We start from the raw sequence: 19,016 nt of genomic DNA, 5'->3' as shown, positions 1-19,016 counted from the left end.
TGATGTTACAGATTCATATCAATCCGGGGGGGGGGGGTGATTACGCCGACACACAAGGTCAGGCCTGGTTTAGCTGATCATCATATTCCGCATTATCTCCCTCAGAAACAAAGTCATCGGATTCCCAAAGGGCAATTTGATTATGCAGCACAATGATCGGGAGGTCACATGCAAGCAGAAGACACAGCACGAAGCACAGATAGAGCAGTAATGTATCCAAAGGAATCCTCCCCCCCTCCCCAAAACCTCTTTTGTTGTTGTATAACCCCATGAAACAGGGTGACGAGGTGACAGACAGGCCGGCTGCTCAGGCCGGGAATCTTTTTACAGGCAACCTTCAGAGGCCCCTGCTACAAAGCTACACATTGATTCCTAAGGGAGAAACCTCATTATGGGCTATCTTTCATCTCTGCTGTCCTTGGTCAATTTAAGCCCACACGGACGACTCATTCTGGAAGCATCACCGAGGTGATGACGGGCGGAAAAGTGTGAAAGGGTTCATCGCCTGTCAGAAGCGACACAAAGATGTCCGTCATTAGTTTTATCACCCAGTCATGTTCTTGCAGCTCTCAAACTATCGCATCGTAAGCCGCAGTGACTTTGGAACAAGACAACGCATAATGCGAGACACGCCACCGTTGGGAAATCTAGACAATTAGAAATGTGAATGTTGTTCAAGTGAGACGGAATTTAAATGTATTCAATATTCACAATAGTTCTTATTTATTCAAAGTGGATTGTTCAATTGTACTACTCTTATGCAGTGGTTTTGTGAGTGTGTTGACCTTCAGAACGAGTCACAGCACGTTGATTTATGCTCACATCCCTCTTTGAAAAGCTGCTACATTTAAATTCCGGCATAATTCAGCATTCTAATGAAAGAAAAATAGGACTTGAGGCACTCCAAGTGACGCCGGGTCAACATCTTCAAATGTTTTTACTATTGTCTTACTTACCCCACATTTCATTTGACTTGTGCAGGACCAGCAAACCACTAACTGATGAATAATCCAGAATGGCCTTTTGAGTGAGCCATAAATGGTGACTGATGCGGCCATTAAAGAGCAGCGACAAGGTCAGCGTATTAAGGACAGTTAGAAATATGGGCAATAACTTGTCGTGTGAGTGTTTTGGCTGTGAAGCCTCAGACTGAAATCCTGGCACTTCACAAAGCAACACACTTGAGGAGAAGTTTAACTCCCCATGTCACGGTAGTGCAATTTCTGATTAGGGAGGTGGGGGTCACTGATCATACATAAAGTGATCTGGGGCAGAGAAGAAGAGAAGTAAAATGTTTGATGGCCATGTTTGTTAAAGGGTAAACGTGGGTATTTTTCCAACCTGGACCAGAGCTGCTCGAGGGCCATGACAGGCTCCCTATTGGTACATCTATATGGGTTTGACATTATGGAGAGAGTCTTGTTCATGTGGAAGTGTTAGGGCAAGGTTACGTGATGCCGGGAGACGACAGTGGAAACCAGGGGCAGAGTTGTTGTCGTGTAGGAGAGACAAAGGCAGGGAACATTTTTATTTCCTGTGTAGGGTCATTTCCGTAACGTTGTCAGAATCTCATAACAACAATCAAACAAAAACAAAAACAAGCTCTTAACGGAATGTTACATCAACGCTGCCCACTTTCCCTCGCAGCCCATTTCCCTGACCGATGTTAGCGAGAGTCCTCAAAACGGGAGCATTTTCAAAAAGAGTCACTTAGACAGAAAGACATGAGGAAATAGGCTGCAGGTCACTTTAAAACCCCGCTGGGCTCAAACATGGACACAACAAAGAGTTGTACTTCAGAGCAGCCATGGCAACAAGAGTTATTTGTCCATAAGGGAGAATCCACAATGAACCAGAACTGTGTGGAATCCTGTGACGTGACGTTGTTGAGTTGGTTATGCGATTACCACAAGACGGACAGTGAAGAGGAAAAAACAGACGTGTAGATGGTCAGAACGCGGAGTGTCGACGTCTTGAAGTCGTCGTGGTTTTTTACTCCAAGTTACTTACCGGTGGAAGGGACTCACACCCTTTCACCGGGCTGCCCACACTTTTTCTCTCACCTTTTCCAACGGCAGGCGATGTGCGAGCACTGCCTTGGCGCCAAGCGTTTGATCTCAATCCATCTATTGGGAAAGCCTACCCTACAACATCTCTCTCTATAAGGAATGAGGCTGCTGGAGGGGTGCGTCAAGACCCCTCGTCTTAGCTGATTTAGGGCAATGAGCTGTCAACATGTAACTTTATTGAGTTTCGATATACTTTCAGGGAACAAGTTCCGTCACCATTGCTTGAGTCAAAAGTGGCCAAAGTCTGCCGATAAAATCTTACTAAGTGTTCGTTTAGGAGGGCGTGTGCAGTAGATACTGATTAAGTGTGAAGCACATGGCATTGCATTAGTATGCCTTTCTGAACACCCAGAGTTATGTTTATTCATAAGAATTATAGAACTCCCAAGGTATTGGATTTGCTCCTGATCTGCCCAAGAGGCGACTGAATGGAGTTATGTGGGGTGAAATAGTGCAGCCTTTCATAGTGAATGAAGGGCTGCAGATCTCTGACTTTGAAATCAAGCTGGGTGTAGATTGTTATAGAAAAGGGATGCTTCTAATACAAAACAGGGACGTTACTATTGAATACATTAGGGGAGACATTAGAATGATATAACTCATTCCAAACATAACAATTTGAAAGAATGCTATTTTTATAGTGGCAACAACATCATATTTAATACCACAATCAATAAAGACAGACGGTTGTAAATAATCTGTAGAGATAGAGATTATAATAATTAGTTGATTTGTGTTTAATTATTTGTTAATTAATGAGCATGAGCACTGATTGAGGTAATAAACTTCAGGCTAAAATGACACACAGTTAATAAGGCTCGACACACCAAATGGTGTAGTTGTCACTCAAATGTTTCAGGATCTAATTCCATGTCAACTTTATCTCTGAGTAATTATATATGAATGTATATATAATATACCCAGATTATACCCAGGTTAACCCAACCCTAAAAGTCTAGTTGCAATAAACTATTTGTAAGTTTATGTATGAATGTATTTTCACCGTCATTGTCCTTCTCACACTTTATACCTACTGTTGAAGCATTGCCATATTTAGAGATTAATTAGCTGAATAAAAGAAAACAGAGCGGAAGACGAACATTTCCTGTCCACCTTTTCCGTGTTACGTGATAAAGCAATTGATCATTTTGACCGCAGCCATTTTGACACAGGTGCTATTAATAACAATAAGCATGGCCCTGTCCCATGAGGTGGGCCCTGGCATTGCGCATGCAGAAAGGCTGTGACACGCTAAATAGAGAGGGACCATCATTTATATCAGTAAGTCCCACCTGTGTTTACCGTGGGCCCGTCGGGACACACTCGGGTCTCATTGAGGCATCGTGTTCGCCGACCCCCTTCGGGATACAGTTGCGTGTTCCCTAACGTATCCCTGCATTCAATTATTGACATGAACAGTACACTATGACATTATTAACTCTCTTACTGATTTTAGTAAACATGTTTGTCCAGTGGAAAGGCCTCTCCTGTCACTTCGGATTTGAAATAAACCAAGATGGAAAAAATGCCAAAAGCATGCTTAAAAACTATAGTCCACAGACTTGTGAGTGATGTACACATAACTTACATAACTAAGTATTAATACTAGTACTAATCCGTGATTAGCCATTACATTATTGATATAGTTTCTTGAATACATATATCAGTATCAGGCAGCATTCACTTTGGTACATTCTGTACCATTGTAGCACATGTGTTGTCTACACACACACACACACACACACACTAGTAGAAGTATGTCCTGGTACTTGCATGTTCAAGGTTGACATGGAGCACAATTATAAACACAGACAGAACAGCTTGCGCTGCAGATGAATTGGACTGAAAATAATTTCTATGATATGAAGTTTTAATCAAGTACAGGTGACTGTGTAACATTCTTTGACATCCCACATAATGAAAGTATCATTTGGAAGTACAGTGCACAGATGGCTGATAAAGTGCAGCATTCACAGTGTGAACGTACCAGATTGCTTTCTGGTGGGAATGTGTGTCTGGTGTCCTATTTTATGAGCACATGCTCCATCATGCCGTCATTCCTAACTTCGGTGTATAGTTAAGCCTCAACAAGATGGCAGGAAATCCCTTTCGTGGAAATTGTGACGGCTCCCGATTGTGAGCCCTTGCTGTCCGGCGCCTCGCATGTCTCTCTTCTCACAAAGCACAGGCGGAGGCTGCGGGGCACACGGCAGATGGCTTTTCAGCATAGAACTGCATTTAGCTTAAAAATTGAAAAACGGGTCTGTCGGTGGAGGATGAGCACACATCCCCGGCGCACGTGTTTGTAAGCCACTTCGTACGCACCATCCGGGCCGTATTCATCGAAACCAAACCGGCTACTTTCACGTTCGGGATCTCAACACGACGAGTGCATTCTGCAGCCGGACACGCGGGGGGGATGGGACGACTCTGACGTGGCGTTGGTTCGGTTGGCCTGGAGGAGTCGGGTTTGAAGGTCAGCAAAAGGCCCGCCGCAACGGTGAATTTGGCCAGGACATGACGGACAGCAGGTGAAAGAGGAATCTCTGATCTCTCTATCACACACAATCATGGAGCACAACACAAACATAATATCTACTTATATAAATCCATTTGTGTATGGCACGTTCCATTGTGTCTTGTATTGATCCACTGACCATGTTGCTTTCAATATGTTCGATAACACAAATTATTTGCCAGAACTGAGCGAAGGTGGGTGTGTGTGTGTGTGTGTGTGTGTGTGGGTGGGATCCCAACCTTGGCTGTCCTTCGTCCACCTGCGGCAATGGAGAGCCAGTGATGTAACAGGGTATGCGAGATGTGATATTTCGGGGCAATATATTTGGATTATGTTTCTCGGTGCCAAATACAGAAAAATCGCAAGAGGTCAAGTTCACCAAGCTTCAGTTTCCTCACCCCTCTGTGTCAATTTAAGATGAACTACATTCGGTAAATCTACTTCCAACTTATTCTGCAGCTTCCTACAAATGTCAAGGGGGTTAGGATTAGGCCCTGACTGGCTCTCCAAATTAAACACATGATCTTCGTGCTTGCCACCAGCGCTCTGCAGCAGCACATAAGTAGGGTTTCCCGTTTTTACCCCAACATCAAAACGACTCAAGTTGATTTCTGCAGGCCAATCGCATTCAAGAGTTGGCAAAGCATGAATAACATTCTGTGTCTTTATAACACGTCTATGGTCAAAAAGTGCAGAGAAGCACTGAAACTGGAAACCACTAGCTGTGACCAAAGAGGATCTATTTTATATGATATATGTCTTATTTTCTATTTTCAGGTTTTAATTCCCTGTCAGTTTCCTCTTCAAAAGCAGCGCTGCACCGCTCTGCAAACATTAGGCCGAGTAATCCGTCACACACGGGCACTTAATGCAATTTACCTGCCCTCGTAACCGGACACTTGGTGCAGCCGACACAATGCCATCAAAAGACCCAAATGAATGAGGAAAAGCCCTTTGAAGTCGGCGAGAAAGCTTCGCGGCGTCAGACTGAATCAAATGCTCGAGCACAGAGGGGGGGGGGGGGCAGTGAAAGAAAGGGTCCATTCACACAGCGGCTACTCCTTGAAGGAACAATTCGTCTACGCGCCGCGTTGCTGTGGGGCGCTCTGCTGAGGACTGCGCTGTTTTATCACCGCCCGTTATGTTTTCCCCTTTTTCACCATTGATGAATTCTGCCGTAGCACTTTTGAAGCTTCTCTGTATCTTTTGGCAGTACAATAACTAATGCATTCGGGACAAAGTCCTTACACCCCCCCCCCCCCCCCCCCCTCCCCTTTTTTGATTAGAATGACTCTACCAGGGAGTCCTGTAAATGTCGCACGTGTCAGACAGAAGCCAGATAGTGCCCCCCGTATCCGCCGATGGTCCACATTTCAGCCCCCAGAAGGAGCTCACTCATCAAATACTTAAAGCTTCCAACATGTCAAGTATATAGAAAAAAGGGGAGCGATGGCCAGTGCTTGATGATGCTGCCCCCCCCCCCCCCCCCCCTTCCTGCAGGGATCAAAGTGGTCAAGTGCGATGTAGGCTATTATGTGGCAGATAAGGGGATGAAACACAGGGCAGGGTGTCGTCGCTGCAAAAAAAGTAATAAACTGTAAAATCTCTTCTGAAGCCCCTTTTGAAAGTGGATGTTTTTCGTCATCATTAGAAGTCAAGGTTGACACTGAATGGCAAAACAGGGCAGAATGCATGAAAGAAGCACTACACACAGGGCAATTAAAAATGTCTAAATTTAGAGCACGGCTTCTTTCCTTACAGTGTGTGTAAATGATTGCCATGAGAGTACAAGGGGCTAATGAAGGATTAGCGTCATGTTGCACACAGTAAAACAAAACTATTATCTCCGCGGCCAATCACATGCTGCACCTAATTATTGGGTCATGCACCGTATCTCTGGCCCACTTGCCTGTGTCACCATCACACTGCGATCCCTTGTGCAAAGTAGGTCTTAATTAGAACTTGTTGGGAGTTTGCAGCCAGCAGATGGGCTGCCCACCTGAGGGAGGTGAAAAAAAAGAAAAAAAAAGGCATGCCGCGCTGTGCCTCCACACGGCGCCATCAGAGGAAGCGGCGCTCTGCGGCCCCGTCGCCGAACGCGCATTATCTTTCTAGACAACACAGACGTTGAGAGGTGTCACGTCGGAAGGTGAGTCCAGCTGTGAGGGAAAGCTGGGTATTATGGAGGAGTCAGTCTGGGTTCTTTTTTCGACCTTTCAGTGGGGGTTTTTTGCTCTCCCCTGGGTGCCGCTATTCAGCCCCGTGGCAAAAAATAACCAGCGGTTTTATTCACGGCCGCACTGGCGATTGATGGAGCGTTTAGTCGATGAACTGTGGTATCCACGTCTCTCCCACACACACACACACACACACACACACTTCTAAAAACGGCACTTGGAAGAAAGGAAGAAAAGAGAAGAAATAGTGAGAGAGCGCTCCACCGGGGGGAAAGGTTCATCAGCTGCAGTTCATGAAGTTTCAAACTACAGTGGGTGGTTTTCTCTGGTGGGTCCAAACAGACACGGCGAGAGGTTAAAATGAGGCTTTGGGAGCCGCACAGGAGGGCTGCATCTCAGCAACAGACTAGTTTTCATCGACTTGATTTCTACTTTCTTTTGACATTTGAATGGAGCCGGTGTTGTGCGGAGCGCAGCATGTCGTCTGGAATCATTAGAATAAAAAGGAAATGCCATCAATCCGCCACCTTTGTGTGGTTCAGTGCGGATGGTAAATGTAGTCAATGTATGTAAATGCAGTCAGTGCATGCGATATATATTCAGACACCCAGGGCGGGGGGGCCTTTTGTCCCCACCCAGGCATGATATTTTAAGATGATCCATGCGGGGACATTTTTTTTTTTTTTTTCATCTACCCGAAGTTTAAAGTTATTCAGACGATTAGTAAATAAAGATGATATTTTCATTGGTAACAACAAATCTTATTATCCATTATTCAAATCAGTAGTTCATCTCTTGTGAAAGTATCTCCTTTAAAACAATGGGATTTATACAAGCTTGAACACGCACTATAACCAAACCAAACCTTTGCTCTCCGCGTGCCGATTGACGCACCGGCGTCACATCAGAGAAAAGCAACTGGAAACGAGTATTGTACCAGCAGATCATTGACACTCCCTTCTGTTGTACCATTTGTATGCCCCCCCCCCCCAAGAAAGTCTTACAATTGCCCACTCTGCTCTCTGTGCACATGGGCGCATCGGAAAATGTGTCTCTGTCCGCCCGCAGCCCCCCCCCCCCCCCCAAGCTGTAAACCTTTGGTTAGTGTTAAACTGTGAGTAATGTAATGTCCAATGTGAGAGGGGAGGGGGGGGGGGGGGGGGGGGGGATCTAGAGAGTCTTGGCTGGAGGGAGAGTCCTCAGTGTACTTCAGTCTCAGAAATATCACCACAATGGGTCGGGAGTTATTGGAAGATCCCCAATAGGACCCATCCAAATATATTCTCACATGATCCAGTGGGTTTCTCCTCCTTTATATTCAATCAGCTTTAATGGCATCTACAATAATGCGCTAAGCTGGTTAACATCGCCCGACCCAAATCTCTGTGACATAGTCTACTGCCACTGAACTCTGGAATTTCACTGTAGTCGGTAATTGCAGCTGTCAGTCTACATATACTTTACTGTGTTTCCCCACGCATTACATCGGGGAGGGGTAGAAATAGCATCTCTTTGTACAATCAAACAATTGATGTGATAAAGGTTCTTGCAAATGACAACCTCCGCCCCCCCTGAGGCTGTAAACCCGGAGGAAACACTGCTATATCAAAGATTGCCCCCAAGTCATCTCTCATGTTAAATATTTCCTTTGGGAAAAGGGGGAGGATCTCTTGTCTACAAGATCAAACTACAGAAGGAACTTCTGTGGAACTGTAGCATCACAACCACGTTTACCTTCTGCTGCTGGTTCCAGCACAATAAATACTGTACCCAGTCAGCGTCTCCAGAGTGTACAAAAAGGTTGTTTACATGGTGAATCTTCTTATTCTACTGCAGTTCAGCACTGTAATGTTACTGTAAATACACCAATTTAAAAATAATTTCTGCTCTTTTACGTATTTTCTTCCAATCAGAAAACATGAACATATCCTCAGATAAAAAATACTTCTTTGACATGCCCCTGCGATTATTATCACTGTTGCATATTAACATCTGGTTAGCATTAGTAAGTGAATATGTTTCCCAAGCAGCTTTGCATATTAACACCATATCCTGTACATGGTCCATGGGGGGGAAATCTGAAGGAATTTAATGTTGATCCTTTCATTGAGAGAATTTGAGTGAATAATCAGATATGTTTCCACTTGAAAAAATTCATTCGGACATTCAGTGCCTGTGTAGATCATTGCATCAGACGTTATTTATAGCCAAGTTGTCTGAAACACATGATAATGTCACGGCTTTCCTGAAATCCCTCCGGGGGAAGTGTGGGTGGATTATGTCTTCCTTTAAAGGAAGCAGTGGAGAATTAAAAAAAAAAAAACCTTAGAGACACAGGGGCACACTGTCATTTTGACGGGGACAATTCAGTAGGTCCAGTAGCTGAGCTGCTACATTGAACAATGTGAAAGGATTATGGATTGAGGATACATTTAAGACAGAGCGATGCTCCTAAAAGCTCATACATTCATTTCCATTCATCCCTGATTCCCTGATTCTGCCCGGCCCGCTCACACCGGTGAGAAGACTCTTAAAATAGAGATGGGATTTGCGTCCCAATAAGAGAGTGGCAGAGATGAAGAAAGGAGAGAGTGAACGGAGGAAAGGAGCAAGTTTGGCATTCTAGCTCCTCTAGGGGGAGAAAACTGATAACATCCAGGCCATAGAACAAGGACACTTCTCCTTTCAGATGACTCAGTGGGAGGGCAGATGGACCCCCACTGGCAAGGCAAGCCGCATTTCACCGCTTCATCAAATTACGACAATGGCCCCTTGAGTGTGAGAGAGAGAGATTCTGTTGTATGTGTATATATATATATATATATATATATATATATATATATATAACAAAACCCCTTATTTACCAATGCAGTATGTTTTTAATTCAAATGAGATCAGAACCACCAAAGTGTCCAGCATTTTTTATGACATTATCTCATTCATTAAAACATGATTCCACCGAAAGGGATAAATATTTAATTATTTCCAAGCCCCTAAATTTAGCCGAGTGTGTGTCACTACGACATTGCATTCCGCCTCAATTCTCCCAAACACTCAGCACATGGCTATGACAATGGGATGGTGTTATTGTGCGTCAGCAGCTCAGAGAGCTTTTACAACCTGTCAGGATATTATTGCTGAGCCCGGGAAAATCCCATGTGAGCTCTCCATGTCTTCAGTAAGTGCACCTCTCTGCCGCCAAGGGGAAAAGCATCCCTCTTCTGCTCCACAGATCACTGCCTGGTCAGCTGGGACTGATGAACGTACAGTACATCAATGACATCATGCACCGTCACACTACGATAACAGCGTTGCACAATCCAGGAGGGTTCACGCCGTGTTATCGTGCGTGAAGTGCGTGAGGCCTTGGGGAGTCAAAAAACGCCGCTCAATCTTCTTAAAGACTAGAACCGACCTCTAAAATAAACATGAATAGTGCTGACGCACAGTAAATGGTTGCATCATTCTCACTCATTGGAATCGTCTCCAATATGCTGGTAATTGCCTTGCTGACTTATGGAAAACATAAATTCACATCTTATAGAAATGACTCTCACCCCTCTGGGATTAGGGGGGGGGGGGGGGCTTTTGTTGCTTTTTGCTGCAGCATATTAACAAAAAGAGGACATGTTGGCGGTCCTTCTCTGCCCTTCCCAGCCCCATTAAGCCCCCATGTGGCTTTAAGAGAGTCTGACCCAGAATAATCACGGCTTCCAAGAGGAGGACGGCAGAGATGTACTGTAATACGGAGACGGCCTCAAGATGGAAGCTCTGAACATGTCAGCTGCTGCTCTCTTTGTGAAAGAGAGCAGCAGCTCTCTCTCTCTCTAGCGTATGTTCCACCGAGCCTGCCATACACGGGGAGAAAGCCCGACACAGCGCGCAAGGCAGTGGCACAGAACTCCAGGGAAGCGGCACAATTGGACGCAGCAATGCGAGTGACGTCGTGGCTTGCAGGGCGCTGATCGCGGCGCAGGCGTGGTTTGTGAGCCGGGCGGACAGATTCTGAGCGGGAACGACAAGGACCGAGATTGGTACCCTGCACGAGATGCAGCAACGGTGCCATTGTGAGGGGGGGGGGGGGGGCGGTGGAAACAGCGAGGACACGCTGGATGATGATCCATTATTCAGGAATATCATAAGGCTACCATTTCTTAATCAAAGAAAAGAAAAAATATTCACCGGGGCCGTAGCTCCCATAAGAGAGCTCAATCTTTTTTTGAATTAAAGAATGATTCTCCAATCTCATGGGGTAGGCTTTGAGAAACAGCTGTTTGTGGCGCTATAATAACGGCTTGAGGCCCGCTGCTTGAAGCCGCTCAATATTTAGTGAGGCCGGAGATGGCCGCATGCCAAAAGGCTTTCTCGTCATTGCGGTGACTTCTCAGAAGCCCTTTTATTGCCTGGTTTATGCTGCCATTGACCTCATTGACAATTGTTAGTACAGCTGGTGATAACTGCTGACACAGCGGAGCGGCCGTCAAGGAGTGTTTGGCTAAACATTAGCAGCTAGTATCTGAGTATCCTCTAGTTCCAACTGTTTTTGTATAGATAGAAGAACAGAGGAATGGGCCGTCATTCGAGTACACGCCATGCACGAGCCCTGTTTAATATGCAACCATGAAGCTCAGAGCTGTCAGCTAATAACAAACTGTCTGTGGAGTGACTGGCTTTCAGGGTAAGACGTCTTCAGTGCAATGACTCAGATTGATGGGGCCTCAGAGTAAGGGATGGCGCAACTTCTGAAGGCCAAAATCTTTAATCATCGTTAAACAACAGTCCCACAACTTTACAGAAATGTAATCTATATGGTTCAAAATATACAGACCCTGCCACGAGGGGCTAAGTGGTGCAACATGAAACCCGAACAATAAATGTAATTGTAATCATGGGTGCTTGTTTATGCTGTGTGTGTGTAGCCTAGCGTATGGTTGTACATTGTGAACATCTTGATTGAATCCCACATGACAACAAAGCTCCTCCTCCCTTGTCACAAAGTGTTTTTATTTGTATTGCTATGATCATCTTCACTGTGTATGTGTGTGGGCGAAGGGAGACCATGTGTCGGGGACTTTGGGGACATTTCTAGTATATAGAGCAAAAGCTCTTTAGTTGCACGGAGCTTGCACACACACACGCACGCACACACACACACACACACACACACACACACACACACACACACACACACACACACACACAGCCTGACCATTATGCTCCTCCTAATACACCTGTCTCTCAGGTGTTCATCCTCATTTGCGTTGTTCATTGCCACACACTGGGGACAACAAACAAATGCAACCCGGGTTGGCATAAAAAGCTCCACATTATTTAGAGAATCCCACCTGGAGGTATAAAAGCCAGCTGTTTGCAACTTTTTAACCTCTTTTATGTTCACTCAGGCAAGGCCTCATGTCTTTGTGACAAACATAATCACTGCACTTGAATTTTGTATCTCAGATATTTAACCAAGCAAAGCTTTTTGACTAGCGTCTGTGTGTTAGATTTTAAGTGTCTGGAAATCTTTTGGATGGATTTCCATTCAATTTGGTAGCGACAATACAGCTTCCCAGAGAATAAACCATGTGAACTTTGTTGAACGTTTGACCTTTCAGGGGTCAAACCTATCACACATTTTAATTTGGAGATATGATGAGCAGCACTAAAGGGTTAATCAGGTGAATTACTGCATTAATAAATTCAATGGAGATATAACATGCTCTTAAATTGTCATTCAGAAACCCTAAGGCTGAGGGGAAATTGCTGATAATTGTCTCTAACCAAAAAAAGTGCATGGATCAAAATGTCTGTTACATAGCAAAAAGTCATGTTTTTCTAATTATTATTAATGGGCCATGGTATTTACTGAAGCCAGGGGGTGACGATTACTTTCACCTCCCACCGTGTGACGCATTGATCACTGACACATGAAGATAGAGGAGTGCTGACCGCGGATCAGCTGTCCTTCAACAAGACGATCGGCGCTTCGATCCCCAGCTCCGACAGTCCATTTCAATGTGTCCTTGGGCAAGACACCTAACCCCAAATTTCTCCCGTGGGCCGTTTGTGAATGAGTACGAATGAGTAACTCGTCCTGATGGCCTGGTGCGCCTAGTCACCACCGCCTGAATGCGTGTGAACGGCTGAATGACGACATGTAGTGTTAAAGCGCTTTGAGTGGCCGGAAGACTACAACAGCGCTACAGAAGTACTTGCACGGGTCCATCTAGCATAGCGGCACTACATTGCAATCCAATTGTGTTTTGAGAGGTGCCGCTTAGATTGAGTGGAATGGTCTCCACTTGCACCAGGATATAAATTCCACACATTCGGGTTGTGATCATACGAACAGTTTGAAACAACCACCCTACCGTCATTTGGGAAAACATACAACCATTACAATGGCCCAACTTCGCAGATAAATGTGTTACTAATGGGAGAAATATGGCAGGGCGCTGCCATTCCAGTCCAATAAACTCAATAAACTGTTAATGATAAAGCAAATTGAAGATGTCAGAAGGTATACAAAACGCTGAAAGGAGCTCGCCGCGGTGTTGATGAATGGCGCTGCATATTGGACAGTTATGAATTATGAGGCTATATGGCTTCCTGCATTGTTTCATTTGAAACTCATTTTTACGGGCACCTGGGCCACAGTCCTGGACACAATGGAGCCTGTTGTGACGCCGAAGGCCACCTTCGGCACATTGTTGAACCAGCGCCTCGCAAATTGTTGGACCTAGAGGTAAATTCTTCACCCGACGTGAGGTGCTGAGCCTCATTCATCCTGATTGTCTGCGGGCTTATGATGTGCGTTAACAAGGTGGCGTTGTCACGCGGTGGGACGTGCAGCGCTTAAGGACTTCTACACGCCGACAGCAGCACCTTTTTCTTATCGGCCATAATTCTCACAGATTGTATCATACTGTGGCAACAGCTCAAAATGGACCATTACCTCAAAAGCTCTATTGTTATTGTAATCCGGTTCCGACCATTTTTTCTGGCCCCATTTGCCTTTCTTCCCAGTCTCACAACTCCCATTGCGTAAAGCACTTTTCAGGGATAAGGCTCTGCGTTGCTGAGAAAAGCTCACGGGGGGGAGTGGGAGGGTGGGGGGGGGCAGATCATGGCCGTGACGTCTGAATGCTAACGGCTGATAAACCTTGTGCTTTTATATGCACACTATCACCATCATATTAGGTCCCTTTGGCAGCACAGGGTGGAGATGTGCAGATTATCAAAATCCCATCACGCTCGCTCGCTACAATGAATATTTTTACAATAAAAATGAAGGAAATTTCTTTACAGACATTACCTTTTTCTTATTTCTGCAGATTGGGAGGCTATAAATCTGATTTTGACACCAGCCGCATTGTTTAAGGGTTACATAAGATTATATAATTATTTTTAGGATATGTGTTTATTAATGACATATTTCTCCGCAGCTCATGGGGCATTTACATGATATTTGAGAAGGGTCTGCAAGAATAAATAGAAAAGAATTCAACAATGTCACCCTCGAGAAAAAAAAAAAAGAAGAAAAAACATTCTGAGATAATTATGATGATTATCATTATCCTGTAACTACAATGCCCTACGGTGATATTTCACATAATGACCAACAATAAAGTGCTCCACTTTTTCTGATCATTTCCCACTCGCATTCATGGACCAGACAGTCAGGCAGGCGGAGGATTTGGCCCTCCTTGTGGGTTTGTGTTCGCGCCGCGGTTCTGCGAGTGTTTGCGTTTCAGGCAGCACAGCCGAGGGGGTTCATCCGTCCTCCGTTGGAGCCGTGATACCTCTGAGCCTCTATTTGCAGCCTGTTGAATATGCAGTGCCTCTCGCTGGAGCTTTGGAGGGCTGCGTGCTCAAGCTTTGAGACTAGGCGACATGGCAAATACAGACAAGCATGTATACACACACACGCGCACACACACACACACACGCACACACGCCAATGGCGCCAAGAAGGCTTGCTGCACGGCCAAGATACACAGGAATAAAACGACTTATTCTCACTGTTTCCTACTTCCTTATTTGCTGATTTATGGGTGCTTAATCTTCTTCAGATGCTGCTCCGACAAAGAGACACATAGCGCTAAGTGGCGTGACTTTGAGTTCACAAGCGCTGCTCTCAGGTACATTATCCCCTTTACAACGACCTGCATAAACTCTTATTATGACTGACAAAACAGAATACAGCATTTCGAAATGTACAGTAGTCATCCATAACTCCTTAATTTAGACGTCACCTCGGAGACAAGTGACTTGGCTGAGAAAATTGCTGCAATCCGACTGCCCACCTGTCCTCCCTTGGACTCACCTTGTCACATAACAACATCCTGCCTTCAATTATCTCTGTGTGTTGGTTGTGTTTTTTTTTTTAATACAAGCTGCTGGGCAGGTGTTTGGCTTTGAGGTGTAGGAGTTTAGCTCTCCTCTGTATATATACTGTATATATGTATGTGAGATAGAGCTGACTCTCCAAAGAGATCTGGAGATTTATGGATTGCTTCTGTGTGGCAGGCCCATGGGAGGCAAATATTCGATGAAATCTACAATGTGCTTCGGGTACTGTGCAACACACACACAAACTCCATCCATGCCTGTAAGGCTGAGCTGTGGCAGCTGCCTCTCTGGTTGAAATGTACGAACCGTCGTTGCATTGCTGACCTCTGAACATCGTACAAAGTGGTAGACGTAAAAACAATAGGAAGGGTAGTTGTGGCGTTGCAAATCGCATACCGACGTTCCACTTCCTGTATACCAAATTAATGATTAAGTCTGCCATTACCACAGAGAATATACTCAGTCTCTGAAAATGTCTCAACTCATTTTTCAACACCATTTTCACAAACCGTGCAGTCGGGACGCACTAGATACTCAATTTGACGTCATCGTTGGCATGAATAGAAAATGAGTATGCGATTCCAGATATGTGTGCGGTGTGAGGGGGTCTTAGAAGTAACAGCCAGGGTGTTGCATCATCCCATTAATTACTCTCACTGCAGTGTACATGACCCACATGCTCAGAAAGATAAGCAGGGGCTGTAAAGAGCACAGGGAATAGTGTGAACTAAGAAATAAAGAACAACAACACAAAAAGCATCAGACAAGCAGAACAATGGCTGCATCAGCTCAGCTTCTCACCAGCAACTTTTTCATTTTGGGCCCAATTCTCCGGGGAGAGCTTTCTTTGGTTCATTTATGAAGTATTTTTTTTTGTGGAAAGTGGACCTCTGAGAGGCGCCTTGCCGGTGCCTGGAGAAGGACGGTTAGCGGGGAGAGCCATGACGGATAAAGCGGATCCTTTGTAGAGGCAGTATCGATCCAGCAGAAGGCTCACTACGTGAATCAAGTATGAGCCGCGTACCGGTGGGTTTATGGGCTGTGAGTTCCTTCCCAGTGGGATGGATGTGCGATAGAAACACACACTTTCTCACGTTGCCCAAACTGGACAAGCTGGTCGTTAAACCCAATCAGGCTGAGGGATGCTGGCACTTTGCTGGGCCCTGAATGAGGGGCTTTTAGCTACGGAAGACAGCAGTGTCATTGTTGGCCCAAGTAGCTCATTGATTCGTCTCAAACAACACATTTTTAACACTAATTTGTCCAAGGCCCATCATTGCGGTTTCATAAGTTGTCAGTGGCACAAAAACAAGTTATTAGCCCTCCTCTGAACAACAATCAGTTTGATCTACTGTCCAAAAATGCTCTGAATCCTTTTTAAAGTTCCAAAAAGATATTTTAGTTTTCAGTGCATATGATAAACCATTTGCCAACAGATCAGGAATTAAAAATCAAATTGTGAGTTTTCCAAAAGCAACATAGGCTAAACATCCTTGTGCCTCCTACTTCACATCACATGTGTGCTTCAGCGACCGAACTCAGCATCGGCTTGGTTGTATTTCCAAACAGCTGTAAAATGTCTGTTTTGTCTCTCACGCCGTTTCACGGGGACAACCTGTTCTGGTCCTTCTGGATTAAGCAGACTGCTGAGCACAGGGTGTTTACGGCACGCACACACACACATACACACACACACACATCTCCGGAGGCTACGATCTCGGGGAGGCAACGCAGCCTATTTCACTGCAAATTAGGTTAATCACGCTCCAGAGAGGCCCAGCTAATAACCCTCATAGAGGCTATTAAGATGGCACCTAAATCACAGGAATATGTGAGTGTCTGATGGACCCGTCCACAGCGGCCGGTCGCACGCCGCTGCTTTTGACTGATGGCTGTTGCGCAAGAGAGATTGTTTCTCACTGGAGATAGCACCTCGTGGGGAGTGTAATAGTATAATACATTAGAAACCTTGTTTCATTAAGCCAGTGACAGTAATCCCAATCACACTATTACTCAGATACAAAGCAGTTATTTTTTTCATTTTTCAAGCGGGTGTAAAACACAGCATACTAAACATCATTTCATTTCTCTCTGGTCCAATCCCTATCATTTACAGGAAGTCAGACACATGTGTGGGGGTCACGTGGATTTAACGTCTCGCGCTCGTCGGCGGGTGGAAAGTGACAAGTTAAGCCCTGCTGAAAGACAACTGGTGTCTTTAACGCAGCGGCTGCGGCGTGCCGAGGTTTTCCGGATGGCGTCGGCGTTGCGGAGGGCTCACCGCGGGGAAACCTAAAACCGCTGATGGCGTTCACGAGGGATTGAGCCCGTAGATGGCGAGCCTGGGAGGGAATAAATCGTCAGCCCCCCCCCGTGGTGGTTCAGGCTGGTTCCAACCCTGGGCCCACCGCGGGAAAGTGACTTGATCTCCTTTGAGACGCATACACATGAATGAAAACATGCCATTACGTTGACTGGGGAGTTGTTTTCTGAGGTTTGTGACTGTGTTCCACCAACTTATTTCAAGTGCTCCGACCACACTTTGGAAGTTCATACATTCATAGAAAATAATTGACCCTATTTTGAACATTGATTTAAGTAATGTTTATTATTATGTCTTCTTAGGGGCCAACTACTTGGATCAAATACATTGTGGGAGGTTTTGATTGGCATGTTTCATTGTCTTTTGACATTCAAAAATATACCTTTGATATCTTTGATAATTCAAACTGTATTTTTTTAGAAACTACAGCTACTACGTTTCTTTTCTATGAGACGTTTGAAAGCTAGGCTGTAGAGTTAAACTAGTTATATTCCCATATCACCTAATACTAAATCACTTTGTGGTCAATGTATTACAAATTACTCATAAAATAAAACACAATAATATCCAAGTATCTCACTATTTAACATTGCTGAAGAGAAAACTTACACAATAACCAATGTCAGTGTTCAAAATCTGCAGCTTTAATGAGGAATCCATCCATCCTCCTCCTCCTCCTCCTCCTCCTCCTCTCAAGGCTGCTGGCTCAGTGCTGTTGCATTTACACCCACATGTCAAGTTGCTGTAGGTGTTGTATTCTTTGTTCCAACAGGTACAGAAGCCGTCTCTGCACTCAGATTACTGCTGGCTTCTTCTTGTTGTTATTAAAAGCTAATAATTGAAGAAAGAAAACCCAGTGGAAAGCGATGCTTCATCCCACACATTGAATGCTAGAAAGCAGACACTGCCATCATGATGAAGAGCAATCACAGACAAATACTGTATTATAGCCTGTGATCCAAAACAATCTGGAACAAGGTGAATTATTACAAACGTTATTACAAAAGTTCATAACCTCAGTTGCTGCTCGACCCGCATCCCGTTTTGCAACACGGACATTTGTAAGGATGGAAATTGGTTTCTCCGTGCCTCTCAACGATCAATCTCGAGATATGGAAACATAAATGCATTTCATTTCATCATCTTATGCAACTGCTCTGACTACGCCTTACAATGCCATTACGCTGCCAGGGTCAGCTCTAAGATGCAGCTACAGTGTGTGTCATGCATAATAAATGAACGGTTGAAAAAATAAAAAATAAAGGGGGGGGGGGGGGGCGAGAATTAGAGCCACTGGTGGGAACGACATCCAGCAGGTGGCCAGAAGGATCCCGCCGCTGGCAGCTTCGGTCTCATTTCACAGCGTGTCATCACCTCTGAATCTATTTTACGGCTAATTTGTGAGTTCCATTTCATTTTTTTTTTTTTTTGCAGATGCTGGTTATATAAAGGGGATGATCATTTTACTCATCACAAAAACAAATAAAGCATCCTTTCATTTGTTTGTTCTGAGCCTAGGTCCCACATTTGCACATGTACATTTAAATGTGAGGAATGAGGTAAAGCGGCACCATCCT

At 44.8% G+C, this 19,016-nt stretch overlaps 1 protein-coding gene across 1 annotated transcript in view; it reads right to left on the bottom strand.

Annotated features, from left to right (window-relative positions):
* Positions 1-19,016, bottom strand: part of ajap1 (adherens junctions associated protein 1) — a 35,035-nt gene that overhangs the window by 14,898 nt on the left and 1,121 nt on the right. The gene's annotated exons all lie outside the window — the stretch shown is intronic.

Source organism: Pungitius pungitius, chromosome 1, assembly GCF_949316345.1.
Source record: "Pungitius pungitius chromosome 1, fPunPun2.1, whole genome shotgun sequence".
Classification (NCBI taxonomy): domain Eukaryota; kingdom Metazoa; phylum Chordata; class Actinopteri; order Perciformes; family Gasterosteidae; genus Pungitius; species Pungitius pungitius.
The sequence above is the reverse complement of the archived record's forward strand: the minus strand, read 5'-3'. Positions and strand labels throughout refer to the sequence as shown.